Source organism: Lagopus muta, chromosome 4 (genome assembly GCF_023343835.1).
Source record: "Lagopus muta isolate bLagMut1 chromosome 4, bLagMut1 primary, whole genome shotgun sequence".
NCBI classification, from domain to species: Eukaryota; Metazoa; Chordata; class Aves; order Galliformes; family Phasianidae; genus Lagopus; species Lagopus muta.
Genome location: NC_064436.1, coordinates 22,366,602 through 22,384,865, shown reverse-complemented (window position 1 = coordinate 22,384,865; position 18,264 = coordinate 22,366,602). Strand labels below are relative to the sequence as shown.

Sequence of the window (18,264 nt, the reverse complement as noted above, 5' to 3'; positions counted from 1 at the left end):
TTATGATATCAGATTGCAAGTAGAAAAAGCTGTCTGCATTGACAGCTCAATTCCCGCAAAAATGATCCCAAAAATGGTCCCAAATAATTTCAAATCTAAAAAAAAAAAAAACAAGATATATGTCATTTTCTAATGTGAGTTGACTAGAATGAAAACACATGCACCCTGATGTGAAACAGAACCTAGTGTGACTGATCCAGATGCAACCTGCCATAACACAGCATGGAACAATGCATTTCACTTAAAGTTTTAATGTAAGCTCTTTTTGTGGGAGTGGCAGGGGAAATCACAACAAATGAGAGAAACCAATACCTCAACATGTTGAAATGCTGAAGGCATTAGGGCTATATTTTATCTACCAGGTTGTCAGCACAGCCCGCTGATGTGATAAGCACCCATTCACCCAAATATCCAAAGTGGAGATGAAATATTCTTTGTCCCCACTGGTAATGAAAAGCAAATTACAGATTCTTTTCCCCAGGTGCCCTATCCACAAAGTCATCCTTACTTATGTATCCTTGCTAGATGACACTTAAGCTGCATTCCCCCCTTCTGTTCATTTCAATTCATCAATATTTATCCTGACCATGTTGTGCCTGCAATTGCAAGTGCAGTTATAACACTGTGATTGTCACCAGACCAAACAGTAAATAGACACTGCTGTTGAACATATGAATATGGAATGAGCATATTCTCACTTCTGTACTGTAACCAGAATTTTGAACTGACACTTTTGTTACCCTTAATACTATTAGTGCTAATGGAAAAGTGCCAAAATGTCAAACCATTTTCCACAGACATTAATACCAGATGTCTAGAAATGAGGATTAAGAAGTTTACTCTATATTTCTTATTGGATTTCTGACAACTTCACCTTTCCATTTATATAAGTCATGAAAAAAATACACGCTGAGCCCTTTCAGGTGATCTGGTAAAATTTTGTTAAGGATGTGTCTTTTAATTCTTGTCAATTTTCCTCTCTTTCCTACTGAAAGAAAGAATGCCCCCTGCCTTCATATCTAATCTTGTGCATAGCAGGGAATAAAGAAAACAAACTACATACCTTTTTTTAAAAAATAAAATCATGCTTGCAGAATTCTGCACTATTTTCTCCAAAACTACATGTCTAGGGCATTTTCTGAGATTTTTAAGAGATTCCCATTTTAATAACTTTGCAATGGATCGCAAGTGGAAACAACATTGTCAGGAGAGTGATTATATTATTTGACTGTGTCTGAATAGAGACAAGTAGAGAAATCATTAAAAAAAAAAAAAAAAGAAATAGGTGAAATGTTCTGAAGTATAAGAACCAGAATTTCAACCTGGACTACACTTGAAAGAATCTTTGTAGAAAACATAGGAAGGCTAGATTGAGAAAACAGGAAAGACTAAAATAGATAGATAATATTCCATCAGGTGATTTGCTGTATGTAAGTAAATGCAACCTCGTTGTTTTTAAAACCGTTCACAATACATACAAATCCGGTGGTAGAGAAACAGTTCTGAATTTCTGTAAGTTTACAGAACAGTGAATTTATCAAAGGTAAAATCTTGAAACTAAAAAGAAATCTATTTAAAAAAAAACATTGCATTAAAAATCCATCAACTTTTAAGTGTTATAAATAAATAAAAAGAACAAACAAACAAAAGATAACAAACAACTCATTATGGTAGATTGCTTTCTATTTTATAAAATTTGACCAAGAAATTGAAGTGTGAGTTACTTGTTCACATTTACACCTATACTCAGAAAATTAAAAAGTTACAAGGAGAAAAAATACTTTTGTACTCCCTCACAACATCACATGCATTTATGTCTCAAAAGAATAATTGCCTTCTAATAACTTGAAGCACAGATATAACTTTTCATTCTGCTGCAAAACTGCTCTCCCTTAACGACAAGATTCATTTATCAATATTTGCTTTTTTACTATAGCAATAGTAAAAGATCTAAAAGAAAGAGGGAAAGACGGATAGATAGAAAGAATGAAATTCTTGACAACTGTATATTAAACAGGAACAAATTAGAAACAAATGGTGCCTTCTTGCACTGAAGTTGAAAATTTTCATTTAAAAAGAATATCAAAAATATTAGGTAACTTATTAGATGACACAGAAAGATTTTTGTTTGCCTGGTTTGTAAATACTAAATACCTATTTCTTGAAGAATGGTGATAGAATTTAAATGATAAAATCTGAGCTAATGTAGTCACTACAAAAGAGATTCAATATCAGTGTCATATAACTGGACGTATAAGAAGGAGCAACAATAAAAATATAAAGCATCATTGTAATAGGAACATTATATGAACCTGTACAGAATGAAGCTTTTCAATACAGAAGTGACCTGTTAGTAGAGAGGATGGAAAGAAAAAGACTTGTCCCTTTTTTAGCTCCTTTATCATCTTCCTGCTCCCAAAGTAACAAATCTTTTCTAAAGTAAGGGAGTTTAAAGGTGAATCAACAAATGAGTGCTTTACAATTTTGTGCCATTTATTTGTCTACAAGAGGGACCATGATCCAATGGAAGAGTCCACAACACAAAGCAGAATGCTTTCCACTCTGTTTAGTAGAATATGGTGGTATACCATCTACAATATCTTACAGAATTTTGTTGGTTTTTTTTCTTCAGCAGAAGACATTTTCTTGTAGTTTGGTCATGAGATGAAGTAATTTCAGCTATCCCTACTGAAGAAATATGCAGCCTAAAATAAAAGAAATATTCCTAATATTACACACTTTCTATAAACAAAATGTCACATTCTACATCAGGCACTGTAAATTCCTGTTTAAAAAAAAAAAAAAAGAATTTTAAAAAATTACTTGTGAGAAATTATACATTTTTAAAACCCATCATATTTTTATAATTCTGCTTATTTTAAAATCTTACCATATGTTTTTCAGTAGATGCAGACATATGGTTCATGTAACAATACCGTCTGATAATATTTTGTTGTACATTACAACAATAACAAACATTTTTAATTTGTAAAGGAACTCAAATTAAATTATTTTTCCCTTACTTTTTTAAAAATATTTTTAATATTTTTGATGAAATTTCTGAAAAAAACCTTATAGATTCCCAAACAGTTTAATATTTCAAACAAAGTTTTACAGAGTATTTTACAGTTATCAAAAGCATGTATTCATTATTGTGGAAGGAAACTACTGTCCTTTGATAAAGCATTAAAAAAAAAAAAAAGTAAATTAAATTTAAAAATAAAAGCATACATTCAAATCACAATGTACTTAAGCTGTTTTTTCTTCTCTAACACATTTACAGCTCTGTCTCATTCCTGATAATGTACTGAGTGTCATTTTTTACCCTGTGATATTTAGTTTTCTATTGAATCCAGAGGGAAATGAGAGATGAACCACAAACAAACCCATGTGAAACTCAGCTTCCTTAAGACAAGATTGCATTTACAGTGATGAAAGGGGAATGATTCTGTATCCTTCTTTTAACTCATGCTGTGATAAAGAGTCAGAGTTAAATTCAACTGTGTTAGGCTTTCCTCTGTATAAATTACTTATCCTATATGCAAAGGTGTAACCATTCAGGATAATTTCCTCAACACAGACCCATAGAATAGCAAAAAGGTATGATGGCTTTTTTACTTTGCTTTAACATGATGGCCAAACATCACAGAAAAAATATATGAGTCTGACCTCATTCAAACAGTGTAGAAGACAGAGACTTTTGGCAAGGACACAGTTAGGAAAAAGAACAGCTGCGTATAGAACAGACTTTAACCATCATAAATATAGGGAATTTAAATTTGTCAAAGCCAGAAATGGTGAAGTCTTTACTACAAGTGTTAAAGGCATGCGCGCATCTAAAACGTGACAAAGTAAGAAGTAGCAATTTTACAGATAACTCGAATGTCCAATGAATCCAAGAGAACATGAAAATGGAATATAACTGATAATCTGATCTACAATCAGATTATTCAGCTCTATCCACAATCCACAGAGTAAATAGCCAATAAGCTCACTGAAAAGTGTTGGAGATCTGCATTTAAATCTATCTGAGGTCACTATCTTTCCTGTAGATCTCATAACCATCATACAAAAGAAGCAGAATTTAAGTCTACTTTCATACTCAAACTATCTGGTAAACTTCAGTGAGAATAGGACGGTAAACCACAGCTTTTGTGAGGCACAAAATCACCTATCGGCTGGTGAATGGCAAGCTGGTTATGAGCCAGCAATGTGCCCTTGTAATCCAGAAAGCCAACCACATCCCTGGCTGCATCAATAAAAGGAGGCCAGCAGGGTGAAGGAAGAGATCCTATCCCTTAGCTTTGCACTGTGAGACCTTACCTGGAGTATTATGTCCAGATGTGGTGTCCTCAGTACAGAAGAGATGTAGGCCCATTGGGTCCATGGACCTTCAAAAGATCCCTTCTAATTCACAGAATCACAGAATCACAGAATCACCCGGGTTGGAAGGGACCCCAAGGATCATGTAGTTCCAACCCCCCTGCCTAGCAGGGCCACCAAACATACACATTCAGATCAGGTTGCCCAGGACCCCGTCCAACCTGGCCTTAAACACGTCCAAGGACGGGGCATCCACAACCTCCCTGGGCAGCCCGTTCCAGGGCCTAACCACTCTCCTAGTAAAGAACTTCCCCCTAACATTCAACCTAAATCTTCCCTCCTTCAACTTAAAACCATTTCCCCTAGTCCTGCTGTTGTCAGCCCTTTTGAAGAGTTTACTCCCCTCCTGGGTGTAGGTTCCCTTCAGGTATTGATAGGCTGCAATGAGGTCACCCCGCAGCCTTCTCTTCTCCAGGCTGAACAAGCCCAACTCCCTCAGCCTGTCCTCATAGGGGAGGTGCTCCAGCCCCCTGATCATCTTAGTCGCCCTCCTCTGGACCCTTTCCAAAATCTCAATGTCTTTCTTGTACTGAGGGCTCCACACCTGGACACAGTACTCCAGATGGGGCCTCACAAGAGCCGAGTAGAGAGGGACAATCACCTCCCTGTCCCTGCTGGCCACCCCTCTCCTGATGGAGCCCAGGATCCCATTTGCCTTTCGAGCTGCCAGAGCGCACTGCTGGCTCATGTTCAGTCTCTCGTCCATCAGGACCCCCAGGTCCTAATTCAAATGATTCTATGAGTCTATGATTATGGTGAAATTATTACACTGCATTTGAAGTGGTACTAAGGGAGAATATTCAATAACACCTTTTCACTCAAGTCTTTAAAAAGTATTATTTGTTCATAATGATTATTAAGGCACTTATTCAACAACAATTGGATAAGCACTGTGTTAGCTTTGAGTAAGATTTTTCTGGATTTCAGTGATGTAGGTAAAAGGCATATAATATATGGTTCCTGATGTAAAAGATCTACCGTCTAAGATAATCTAAAATAGTCACTAGCCTGCACATGTATTCCTTCATTTGAATGAAAATAATAGCCCAGTAAAAGTCCTTATTTTCATAACTAATATTGACGACTAATCTCATCTCAACCTTCATGCCAATGGAGCTTTTTTATTTTTTATTTCTGTACTGATTTCTATAGTGTTGGTTTTGGTTTTTTTTCCACAACATCTTCAAATTGATGCATTAATGAAAGAAAAATCTTCTGTCTTAAGAAAAGACAAGTGTGTATTTCATGCTACAGGCAATAACCATAGTGAGGAAATCATCTAATAAATAACAAACCAAGAGAAAAAACAGTTCTCCCTTAAACAATTGTTAGGGCTGTAGACAAATTAAATCACATCTCACAAGTTCACACAAATATAGTAATCAAAGTAGTTTTTCTGAAGGAAGAAGAGTATCTTAACTTCCTAGCTTAGAACTCCTCTTAATTAAGTACACTGGCTGTATCACAGGTAGCTTATGTGATAAAACACAGTCTTTCTCTTTTCCTTTACTTGGTTGAAAGATAGCTTAGATCATATCTCTCTCTTTCCTACGCAGCTTTTATGGTTGACCAGAAGTCAGAATAGTTTTCATGTTAATAAGTTGTGGAAGTTGATTTTTCAGCATTTCCCAGCATTTTTCCTGTCCAGGACATTCCATACAGTCTTCTTACGGGGCAAAAGCTTATTTTCTTCTCTTTTTCAAAAGCTTTCTGGCCTCTAGACAGGACTAAATTTGTATTAGTTCCACTCTGGGGCACAGTACTCAAGTACATGTTTGATTTTGAATCAGCACCTGTTATGTCCCTAAGCAACAAGTGCAATGAATACAATGAATATTGGAAGAAATACTGGAAATGCTTATGAGTTCTTTCCTGTAATCATAGCTAAGTTTGCAGGTCTAATTTATATTTGTTCTGAAGGATAATTGAAGATTTGGGCTTTTTCCCTGAGAGAACGTTTTAGCATACATATATATGCTAAAATACAGCTCTTGAATGCATGTTCCCGTGTCAATCATTCAAAGAAATTTTGGTTTAAACTTACTGGAATGGACAAGAGAATCCAGAATGGTTCTTGACTTTCCAAAATGCTCATGGAAGTTATAAAAAGTAACCTTACTTAAAAACATATACAGAAGCTATTCCTAATGCTGTGGCATTTGGTTTTAATATTATTTTTGTAATATTGTCAACATTTGCATGTGGCTATATGGCCTTTAAAATGCTACATAACAGTGAAGTCAGTCAACTTACTTTGGAAAAGGGGTTCTGAAGCATAAAGGAGAGGAATAAATGCACAGGAAATAATCTTGTTAATATCTAGTTGCCACGATTATTTACCTGCTTGTAAAAGAAACGCTATAATTTCTTTGACCTTTTCATACATTGCTATTTTTTTTAGGCCATTCCGTAAAAATGACTGGTAGAATCCTTACCCAGGTAATTTTATTAACTTTATATCTTTTTTCTTGACTAATAAGTGCAGGTAAGTGCAGGCAAAAGACCAAAGAGTACAGATTATGTTGTTAAAAGATGGCTTTGATCTAGAGAGACAGACTATTTAGTCATTCTCTGATTCATTATCATTAATATTCTCATTATGATATCCTAAATATCCTAATCCAATGTAGTAGTAAATCTTACAGGGTTAACTTTTAAATGCTCAATAAAGAGTGTCATCAGTTTTCAGTAACAGCCTGAAGTTCACATGTTTAGTAATGACTTTTTCAAGTCAAATATTAATTTCATAGATATATTTTTGCAAATAATGAAAGTAGCTGTTTACTAAAAAACTTAAGGATATTTTTACTAATCTTTAGCAAAACTGAGTGCTTATTTTTATATGCATTCATGCTGAAAAGAGTTTGCAGTGGCAGGAGATGATTAATCATTAAGGTTTATTGTACTACAACAGTACAATGAAAAGTTGCACCAAGAATACAAATTTAAAAGGCTGAGGAGCAATCCAAAGTCACTAAAAGCAACACAATCACTTCTCTGCTTACTGCTCAAGTTTTTGCTCTGCTAGCGTCTCCAAGAGAGGACACAGCTTGCCATGAGAGTGCTTTGACTTGAGCAGTTGAATTTCCTGAATGACCGCGTTCATCTATTGAAGCTGCTTACTTGGCCTTGAACTAAATATCCTGGAGAAAGGGGAAACTGTGTGACAATGGATACAGAGAGCTAGTTATTTTATTTCAGGGAATTTATCTAACAAGGCCAGCTTGTAGATCTACTTTCTGCAGCTTGACAAGAAGTTTCTCTCTTCTAGTTTGTCACAGTCAGTTTCCCATTAGGGAAGTTTATTCACTGTCCTATCTTTTTGTTGCTTGAAGTGATACTTCTGTTGGTCATAAGCCTTATATTCTCAGTGGTTGCTGGCAGATATTTGAAAAAGCAGTAACAAGCATTCCTTCCAGCAAAGGATTTTCACAATTCTGCAGAGGAACCTGCAATTCATGCAGAAGAACAATCTCTTGTGTATAATACAATATTGATGATGGAAAGATCGTGGACTCCAGATACTGGTTACTGCCCTTTACATTACCATTTCCCTTGCCTGAGTAGATGCTATAGTCACTTCTGTGACAGATTTCCCTCCCGTCTTCTTAACGCTTAGAAACTCTAAGTGAAGAACCAAATCTGTGGTAGGGGAGAGAGCACACAGATGCGCTGAACTTATTCCTTATGCATATGGGAATGCACAAGATGCGCCAGCCTTGCTGACATTTCCGCTGACTATATTTGTGTATTTTGCAATAAAAGAAATTCTACATTTTTAACAAAACATTAGTCCCAAAAATGCTCATCTATGATCCACTTTCCTACAGCTTTTATGTTTAACAGTTCAGTTAATGTTAATGTAAAACATTACTTACAGTAAGATTTAGGGTTTTAAACTACTGTGATGGGTTGATCTTGGCTGGCTGCCGGGTGCCTATCCAGCTTCAATCTCATTCCTGTGTTTGACAGCGGAAGAAAATAAGGTCAAAAAGACTGTATGTTGAATTAAATACAGGAAGATAACTTATCAGTTGCAGCAAAGGAAAACATCATGCTGACACTTTTTTTCAGTCAGTTAAAGAAACACGCATCTTAAAACAAAATGAGCATTGAAGGCAATACAAATACAAACTCGAAAATCAAAAAAGCTACGTTTTTAATTCTTTCAACTTTTATACTTAAGTCCCTTCAAGAGCACAATTTCATATTTCACTACAGACTTTGGGATTCATCCTCCCAATTAAAAAAATGAGCATTCTTTCATTTTTTCCAGTAGTTTTGCAAAATTGTTCTCTGATAAGAAAACAAGAACAAAAATTTGATATCCATTAAGGCAATTGTGTGAGGCATATGTGGGTTCAAAAAGTGATTTGACTTTTGAAAGAATAACACGTCTTTGACATGACATCCTTTTAAAGGAAGGCTGAGCCTAGAAGCTCAGGACTTACTGTGTTTACAGAAAATTACATGAAACTTGGTAGTGATCCACAGTAACTGAAAAAGACAGGAAGATCCTGTTTCATGATTTTTGGATTAAACCATATCTAAACAAGGTTATACTAAATTATGCCAGATATATAGCTATAAAGGAAAAATGTCCACAATTATATGTAAAGCTATTGCAAAAACATAGCAGCTGTGATGACCTCTGTCTGGAATGGAGAATTCATATGAAAGAGAAACAGAAACTTCCACTGAAATTGAAGAAAATTCCATAGAAAATACTTTTCAGTGCCAGACAAAACCAAAAATATTCTTTCTTAAGGAAATATAGCATCATAATGGAGGAAAGTGTATCACTACGAAAGTGGATTTTACCTGCATAGTTTCTCCAAATTTATTTCAAAAGGTTTCTTTTTTAAAAATCACTAACATCAAATGTTTTATTTCCTCTTATTTTATATTGTTTCTACCAGCAAACAACAAAATCTTTTGCACAGTTCGTGCTAATATGAAATAGATTATAACATATTTGCTCTGACCCTCTAAGGGAGCTATGTATAAATGGGAAGCAATTCTTTAAAATGAACCTAAATAATCATCCCTTGATCATTTCTCACTTCATAAATCAGAAACAGATGAAACTCAACTTCTCTGTTTGCTTATTGCTGAACCGAGTGTGGATATAGAACCAATCAGTAAAAAACTGATAATGTTACAGCATTTTTTATTGTATTTGTATTGAAATATTTGTTCTAAGTATTCAGTACTGTATACACTTGAAGGATTAAAGCATTTGTGTCATACAAGGCACACTTTATTGAAGTTTCACAAAAACGTGAAGGGTATTTTTCAAAGTGTTAAGTCTTTCACATGTACATCTTATGTACATAGACCATAGTATGCATCATACCAAATGCATATAAAGAGATGACCTATATTATAGCATTTTGAGTATCCCAAGAGTACGCATTTAGAAGTCAGGAAACTACAGAATCACAGCCTTAACAGATCATGCGTCTTCTTCTATTTATTGTTGTACACTATTCAGCTTCGTGATAGTATAATAATATTTTAAGATTCTTGTATCAGCATGATTGCCTGTCATTTAATAATACTCAAAGTTAAACTATGTTTCTTTTAGACTTTTTAATGCATACCTCTAGTCCTTATTTAATGGAGTCAAATCAAATTCAGAAGACCAATTTATTAATTTTCACAGCATACATCCCTGTTCCAATCTGAAAAGTATTACTAGAAATCTTCACAAGTATTATCCTCTTATTGAATTTATGTTCACAATGGTCCTCAGAAATAAGATGAATATTATTATGTCAGCTTTACAGATGTGGAAATGAGTTGTAGAGACATTCTGTAGCTGAGGAAGCATATGCAGATACCCAGTTTGTAGAACCTGATTTAACAGTATGAACACCAATGTTATGTTCAAATTATAACTGTTGTACCATGGAGTCTTAGTATTTATATAAGTGTTGCTACTGGATCTCAGACAATGGAAAAATGAAAGAAAATGAAATTTCACTTTGCTGTAAAATTACTTTTCACTTTTATCACAAACAAACCTAGCAGAAGTAATAAATTCATCTCAGCGTAAACTCTAGTTTAGGATTTTCAAAATCTGTAGGTGGATTACACTGTTTCGGCAGCCTGGATTGGTTCATCAAGCTGAAGCATTCTGGCTCTTCTAAGGGATTCAGTAGTACCCACGGGTTCTCTTGCTCCCAAGCGTACTATGAACAGTCAAATACTACTCAATAAGTTTACTTTTATCAAAGCAATTCAGCACCGTAGCTCAGTCATTAGCACCTAGTTTTAGACATCTTATTTTTTAAGCCATTGTTGAATTATATGCAAAATTGATGCCTTTACATTTTAGCTAGATTTGCCTTGATCTCAAAATACAGAATGTTGTCTTTTTTTAAGAACCAGCATTTCCACCACTGAAAACATACTTTAATTTAGGTAAGCTGAAACTCAAAACATTTACTGTTTTACTACTGCGCTTCTTCATTAAATACTTAAATTAGTAAAGCCCTCCCTCTTTGTACAGATTTTAACAACTTCTTGCCAAGGCTTTTCTTTCAGCATGTTCAAGTATAGTCTGAAGGGATTAAACTTTCTCTGGCCATTACTTTTTCTGCTTGAAGTGAAGGCAATTATTTTGCCCCTGAGGACTGTTTTAAGGGTTTCCTACAAGCATTACCAGTGAGACCTCTTGATTCTTATTAATTTGCAGGAACTTTTCATTCCTATTTCCATGACATATTTGAAAGGTGAATCTTATAAAAGAAATTTGTTAAGCTGCCATGAGCTAGTGGTCTGGTGCTTTTTGTAAAGCTTGTGAGAAAGTGACATGACAGAAATTCTTCAGAATATTATATTGTAGTACGCTCAGCAAAAGAGATGGAAGCCTATTTTGGACTGCATAAGAAAAAGCAAATATATTTTCTGGTCTGACAGTGCTGTCTTTCTAGGCATTTGTCAGGCCTCTTACTAGAGGGTTACTCTTTTCTGAGCTTTTTCACACTGAGTTTTAAGCTCATTTAAAACCTTCTACTCCTATGCCTTGGAACAGATCATGCAGGATGTTGAAACAGGCAGCTTGTATGTTTTAGAGCTGCAGGTTTTCCTATGGAGCTGGAAGTGAACAATGTTCAAATTTCTACAGGAATGTTAGGAAATTTCTGTGTGGAGGATGCATATTTCCACTATGTACATCCAAACATATGTACATTTCTTCTGAATCAGTATGGAATATGATGTGTGACTGCACCTTATATAACAAATGGGTCCCAAATGCTGAGTGCAAACGTGAGTTGAGAAACAAAAGAGTGTAAATAGTTAGAATTACCTGAAAAAAATTCAAGGACATAAAATTACTCCAGGAGAGTAATTCCATTTTCCAGAAATACATAACTAGGTTACTTTCACTGCCTAGGACACAGAAAAGTACATAGCTGCAGATTTTTACCTTCCACTGCTATACGTATTTATCAATTTGAAAAGTTATTGCAAAGGTTTTAAATAGAAAGGGAGAGGAGAGAGGGAAGAGAAAATTATATTTCCCTTTCCTTCTCCAAATAAAGAGAAAATCCTAGCTAAATTCATAAATATTTGTCAAATTATTCTTCAGTAAGTGAATCTAAGCTTCTTCGTATAGGCTTCCCACAAGTCTTTGTGAAAAAGCTCTGCTGAAAATAGTAAAAAAGAAAAAACACTCAGAATTCAACACGTGTTTCAGTATACATTCAGCATTTTCTCTTCATTAGACTCATAAAGCATAGATTGCAGACATCTGATAGAGTTGTCTTTCACAGCACTCTGAGGATCATCTTTTTTCCCCCCCACACCAAACTTGCTTCAGTTTGGTATTAGGAAAAATACAATTTTCAGTGCAGTTAAACAATACTAACTGAGAAGTCTATATAGAAATAGTGACATGAGACTCATTGGAACATGAAGAACATCTACGTTTGTGTTACTGGAAATGGGTTTGTGTGAGAGAGCAGCTGGAGGATCAGATAAGATGGAAGATGGAAAGCAATTAGAAGCAGGGGAAAAGATGTATTGACCCCATAGAAAGGAATAATCTGTGAATATGGAGAGCAGGTGAAAATGCTGTAACAAGCAATTCTGAAGAAAGGAGGTGAGGATATGGTGGTACTGTGTGTGATGTGGACCTTGGCACGCATAACAGAGGTCAGCAACGTACAAAGGAATATAAGTTGGCAAAGGCAGTTAGGAAGAAAGAGTTATTCGTATTTAACTGGGAAAAACAGAAATAAAACTTTTTATTAGAGCCTACTCTGCTTTCAAGTCGGAAAGAACACTCCATTTTCGAACTCTTCCTTTGTTCTTTTTACCTGTGAAGAGTAGTGGTAAAATATATTGTCTCTGTCTACACAAAAGTTTAGAGAAGCTTACAAGAGAAGACAAAAGACATAAGAACAGCTAAAATTCTGCCTCTGCATGTGGTTAGTAATAGTTATTTGGAAAGAGTGTGAGAAGCATGAAAAATTATAAAGATATTGGAAATGTATGCTCTAAAAATGGAGTCTATATTCATATTCTGTATAAGGGAACATTCTGCATAACGGAACAACTGAAACTGATTTCATTAGTATCAAAAGAAACAAGAAGTATAACTTGTAACGAGCAGCTTTCTATCAATATAATATAAAATTAATAAAAGTAGATCTGAAGCAAACAGATGTAAGAAATTGTCATCTTTGTGAGTGAGAAACTAAAGAAAAAGACTACTTCAATGAGCTGAATATATCTACGAAAAAAAAACCCACACTGAATTGGAAAGCCCCTGCAGTTAGAATATTTTATACAGTTTTAAAAATATTCTGTGCTGCACTTTTAAAATTATCAGTCATGAAAATATGACTAAATTATTCAAGCTAGTCTTCATACAAGCTTTTTCTAACTATTATAACTAAATGTTTATACTTCCTACTGTTTGCAACTGTCACTGATGCTCACCAAAATATATGTATTGTGAATTATACATATAATATATATATATATATATATATATATACACACACACACACACATATGTGAAGAGATTTTTTTCCCTACTTTTTGTCTCTTAAATAAGGTAAATATAGCAGGTATACACTTTTTTCTTTAAGTTCATTCCTAAACCTATAGTATACATTTAAAAAAGAAAAGAAAAAGGAAATGTTGAACATCTAAACAACTAGGCATCTACACGGAAACATAGTGCAACATGTAACAAGCAGGGAACTATAGCAAGAGGTTATCACACATGAAGAGTTCAGAGCCAGTTAAAATTCAAATTAAGTCAACTATGATTTATAGAGGGAAAAAGGATGAATACATGTCCAGCAGCCTTTTGATAATGCCAACAATGAAAGTCACGGATCATGAAAACATCAGAAAATAAGAATTTCTAAAATATATTATCTTTGATGTTGTATGGTTAGGTTAGAATTCTTTCATCTTGAGCAGAAGATGAAGGACAGGAATTGTTTCCGTTTCTTACATGTCTCTTAAACATGAGGGCTATAGACAGGTTTCAGAAAATTCATAGTCTCAGATTCTCAGATGTTTGGAGCTGAACAAAGATATTTTTACCTGTCTCCTGTCAGCTTTGCCCTTTTGGACAGCCACATACCATGTTTCTTGTCTAAGAAGTTCTAGTAGCAATGACATAGTGGGTGAGGTGATTACAGGTTCCTGTAGAAAAAAATCTGACATTAAATTGAAACGAAGGTTGCTGTGCTTTGCAAATATTGATGAAACCTATCTTGTCTCTGTCACACCATACCTGACAGAAATAACTCGCTACAGGAGTGAGTTAAGCATTCATCAAGTACAAATGGGTCAGGTACCTAAATCACCTGAAAATAAATTTCAGAAGTTTTTCAAAGAAACAAAGTAATAATGCATTACTTAATTGGAACAAAAACAGGTGATTAGGGTGATTGTACTGGTAGAAATAGTTTAATAACAGCAGTATTTAAACATACAGTAGCATTTGTTATTAGCTGGGGTTTGAGGCTTCTGTGGCATACATATGTTTACATCTGTAATAAGAACTCGCAGGTATATATTACTGAATAAACCCTGTTATCAAACTAAAATAGGACCCAGATGTCAGTTAAGAAGTGCTGAGGAAAATGCAAGACTCCTGAAATAAAGCGTAACCCCTGCTCAGTTCTCCTTTTAGCAGTTTTGCAAACAATTCAGTGAAAAAAAATTCATTTACATGTTTCATAGAGGATCGGGAGTAGCAGAAATTAAAGGAAGCAATAGACAAAGACAGTCAAACAAGAGTCTGCTTTGATAATACAGTCGACAAATTCTCAATAAGTCTCTGGCCAGTCAGACACAGACAGCAATGAATGTGGAAGTGAAAACAGTCTTCGTCAGGATGATGTCAGCTGGAACAGGAAAAAAATCCATCAGCTCTGAACCTGAAGACTGAGATTGAGAAATGCAGTAGATGTTTGTTCAATTATACTCATCACCGGATTTCTTCGGGACTTTCGTATTGCTGAAAATACCAAAGGCTATATTAACCTTTGTAGTATAAGGCTATGTCTCAAAAGTAGAATGGTCAAAAAACCTCTTGATAATCAGCTGGTAGAAATAAAGGTTAGGAGAAGTGATTCAAAGAAATTTATGTTCCTGTTTGGTTGCTGACACAGTCTGAGTAAAAATTATTGGCCACAGAAGGAGGAAAAGCAAAATACACTGTTTTGATTCAGAATGCAGGGATTCATTCAACATATGTTTGTAATATTTATGGCTTAAAAAAACAAATCTGAAATCGTACAAAGGGATCCCAGCTTTTTACTTATAAAATAGTCACACACATAAAGCAGAATCACTTGTGCTTTTTAGTCCCCAATCTTTTGAAATGTCAGGCTAACAGGGAAACTACTGAAATTATAGCACAATAAGCCATCTGCAGACCATCCAGAACAGACCTAAGAGAGGTGAACAACCTACTTGTGGACTTCGAAAAACACAAATTCAACTTCCTGGTTTAAGTACAGATAATCAGTTTCCTAATCTAACCACATACATTCTCCATAATTCTGCGCTGTGAAAATGTATTCTAGGCTAGCAACTGGTGTGATAATTAAGAGATCTATTATTCAAGGAGTTAAGTACATATAAAAATCAATATTTCACAGGCTTGCTACAAAGTAAAGAAAAGTAGAGTGGATGTTGATCTTCGTGTTGTAGAGAAAAGAGACAAACAAACAGCATGAGATATTAGAAAATGCACAAAAATTTACACTGACATTTTCAACTCCTGAGAAATATCCTATTAATGCTTAGATATGGTATTTTCTAAATCTTACAAAAAAAATTTTATAATTTTATTTGTTAATGAATCTCAATTTTTTTCTACTATTGTCCTAAAATGAGGATTACAAGATGATAGAGAAATGTAGACACCTTTTTCTATTTTCAAAAGTGAAGTAAACCATTAAATAACAGCACAGCTAGAAAAAGATCACAACATACAGATTCATATACAAATATGAATAATAAATTACCTTCAAGAGCAAATACTTTTCTCCCTCAAGCACGCAGGATAACCTGAAAGATCTGAAGCTGTGTAAAAACAAGCTATATTGATTACTACATATTAATGACTAATGAAATGAAGAAACATTTCAAAACAAAGACAAACTTTCAAGAACAAGACTCTGAAAAAGCATGTTTACAAAATTCACTAAAATCTTTTTGCATATCTAGTAGAAATCAGATATTAAGTTACTCATTTTGACTACTTTGTTGTTTTGCTATCAAAAAAGTGATTTTTTTTTTTAATTCAGTAAGTTTAATTTTTGAGACTTCTTGAGCTATAAGAAGCTCTTATGATCCTCCTCACGTTATGGTACTAGAAAAATTATTCAATGAGTTTTAGTTTTTCTGTCTGTGAGACAAAGTCGTCACCATGTTCTCATTAGGTACCTATGCATACGTCTAATTAACAAATGTACAGTTAGAAGAGCAGTATGGTTAAGATAGTATTTTACAGGTTTATATTTAGAAAGATCACTGTGGCAAAAAGAGACAATGTTCACCTACATCCTAAGCTTACAGTGTAAAAACAAGAACAAAAAAAAAAAACACACAAAAAAAAAAAAAAAAAACACACACAAAAAAAAAAAACACCTCCAAAAGGAGATCTCTCCAAAAAGAAATCTTTTACTAAAGGCAGTCAGCCCTTAAATGGGGTCTAGGAGAGGTGGAGACAGGCTCCACCCTTTCTGGTCATGCAGCTGAATTGCCTTCACCTGCGCTCCCATGGCTGACTGAGTCCTTGCCTCAGGTGATCAATCAGTGGTTCAGACCATAACTCAACAGTTCCTATACAGTATCATAAAGAAAATTTAGAGGATATGAAATTAGTGTTAATCTTTCGTCTCAGGGACAGCTTGTCCATACGTAAAAAAGACTTAAAGATGAATCATCAGTATTTGTAATTCAGAGCTGATGTGGTCAAATGCAGCATGCCTAGTTTTAAAGAAAAAATATACTATTTCATTTTTTTCTATATATCTCTTCCATTTAAAGCATTTTACATATAAATAATATAGCATATTATTTCTAATTATTTTCCCACTGCCAAATCACAGAATTGCAGGAGTTGAAAGGGATTTCCAAAGATCATCTAGCCCAGCCCCCTGCTAAAGTAGATTCTTTGAAGTAGGTTAAACAGGAAAGCATCCAGGCAGGTTTTTAATATCTCCAGAGAAAAAGACTCCACAACCTCTCTGGGCAGCCTTTTCCAGTGCTTTGTCATCCTCAAAGTAAAAAAGTTCTTTCTCCTGTTTAGATGAAATCTCCTGTGCTCCAGTTTGTGCCCACTGCCCTTGTCCTGTTGATGGGCACTACTGCAAAGTACCTGGCACCATCTGCTTGACTCCTGTCCTTTAGATACTTATAAGAATTGATAAAATCCTACCCAGTCTTGTCTTCTCAGACTGAACAGTCCCAGGTCTCTCAGCCTTCCCCAGAGGAGAGATGTACTAAGCCCCTCTCTATCTTTGTGACCTTCCTCTGAACTCTAGAAGTAACCTGTCTTTCTTAACTGTGAAGATCAGAACTGAACATAGTACTCCAGATGTGGCCTCAGCAGGGCAGAGAAGAGAGGAGGATCACCTCTCTTGACCTGCTGGCCACTGACTTTTTAATGCACACCAGGATACCACTGGTCTTCTTGGCCACAGTGTCAGCCTACCGGCTCTTGGACAACCTGGTGTCCACCAGTTTACCCAGTTCCTTCTATACAGAGCTCCTTGCCAGCAGGTCATCCCCGTATCTGTACTGATGCATGTGGTTATTCTTCCCAACTTGTAAGAATCTACACCTCCCTTGTTGATTCTCATCAGGTTCTTCTTCACTCTACTTTGCAACTTGTTCAGGTCTCACTGAAAGGGAGCGCAGCCTTCTGATGTGTCAGCCACTCCTCCCAGCTTTGAATCATTAAGTGCATAAGAAGTGTGATTCAGTTTAGGTTTAGGGAGAGATCGTCAGTTCTTTTACCTAATACAGTTCTGGTACAAAACAAAAATGAGGGCAGCTTTACATCTATTGTGCTATTAAATATCTGTCAAAATGTACACATATTAGAAAATCAATTTTTCTCTTAAGATATATTATGTATTTAATTTCTTTATGTCATATAGCATGGACAAACATGCTATCCATACAGAACACTTCCTGCTTGCCAACATCCTACAGCTGAACACTGAAATAAACAGATTCAACAGTTTAAGTAAATATGAATATTTTCTGTTCTTCTGATTATACTTTGCATTCTCTACCATTTCTTTTTTCTGTCACACTTTTGAATAGTATATACAAATACTTGATTGTCAAACTACTGTGAGGAAACTTGATTAACTATCAGCTCTCAGC

At 35.0% G+C, this 18,264-nt stretch overlaps 1 long non-coding RNA gene across 2 annotated transcripts; it reads right to left on the bottom strand.

Annotated features, from left to right (window-relative positions):
- Positions 1-1,803: 1,803 nt before the first annotated feature.
- On the bottom strand, positions 1,804-16,028 carry LOC125692185 (uncharacterized). 2 transcript variants are annotated; one of them, XR_007376510.1, is made up of 4 exons: positions 15,891-16,028; positions 13,954-14,055; positions 8,262-8,342; positions 1,804-2,705 (listed from the first exon to the last, which is right to left on the bottom strand). It is a non-coding gene; the product is annotated as an uncharacterized LOC125692185 (long non-coding RNA). The 2 variants fall into 2 exon arrangements; XR_007376511.1 differs by lacking the exon at positions 1,804-2,705 and adding an exon at positions 7,522-7,832.
- Between the last annotated feature and the right edge of the window lie 2,236 nt (positions 16,029-18,264).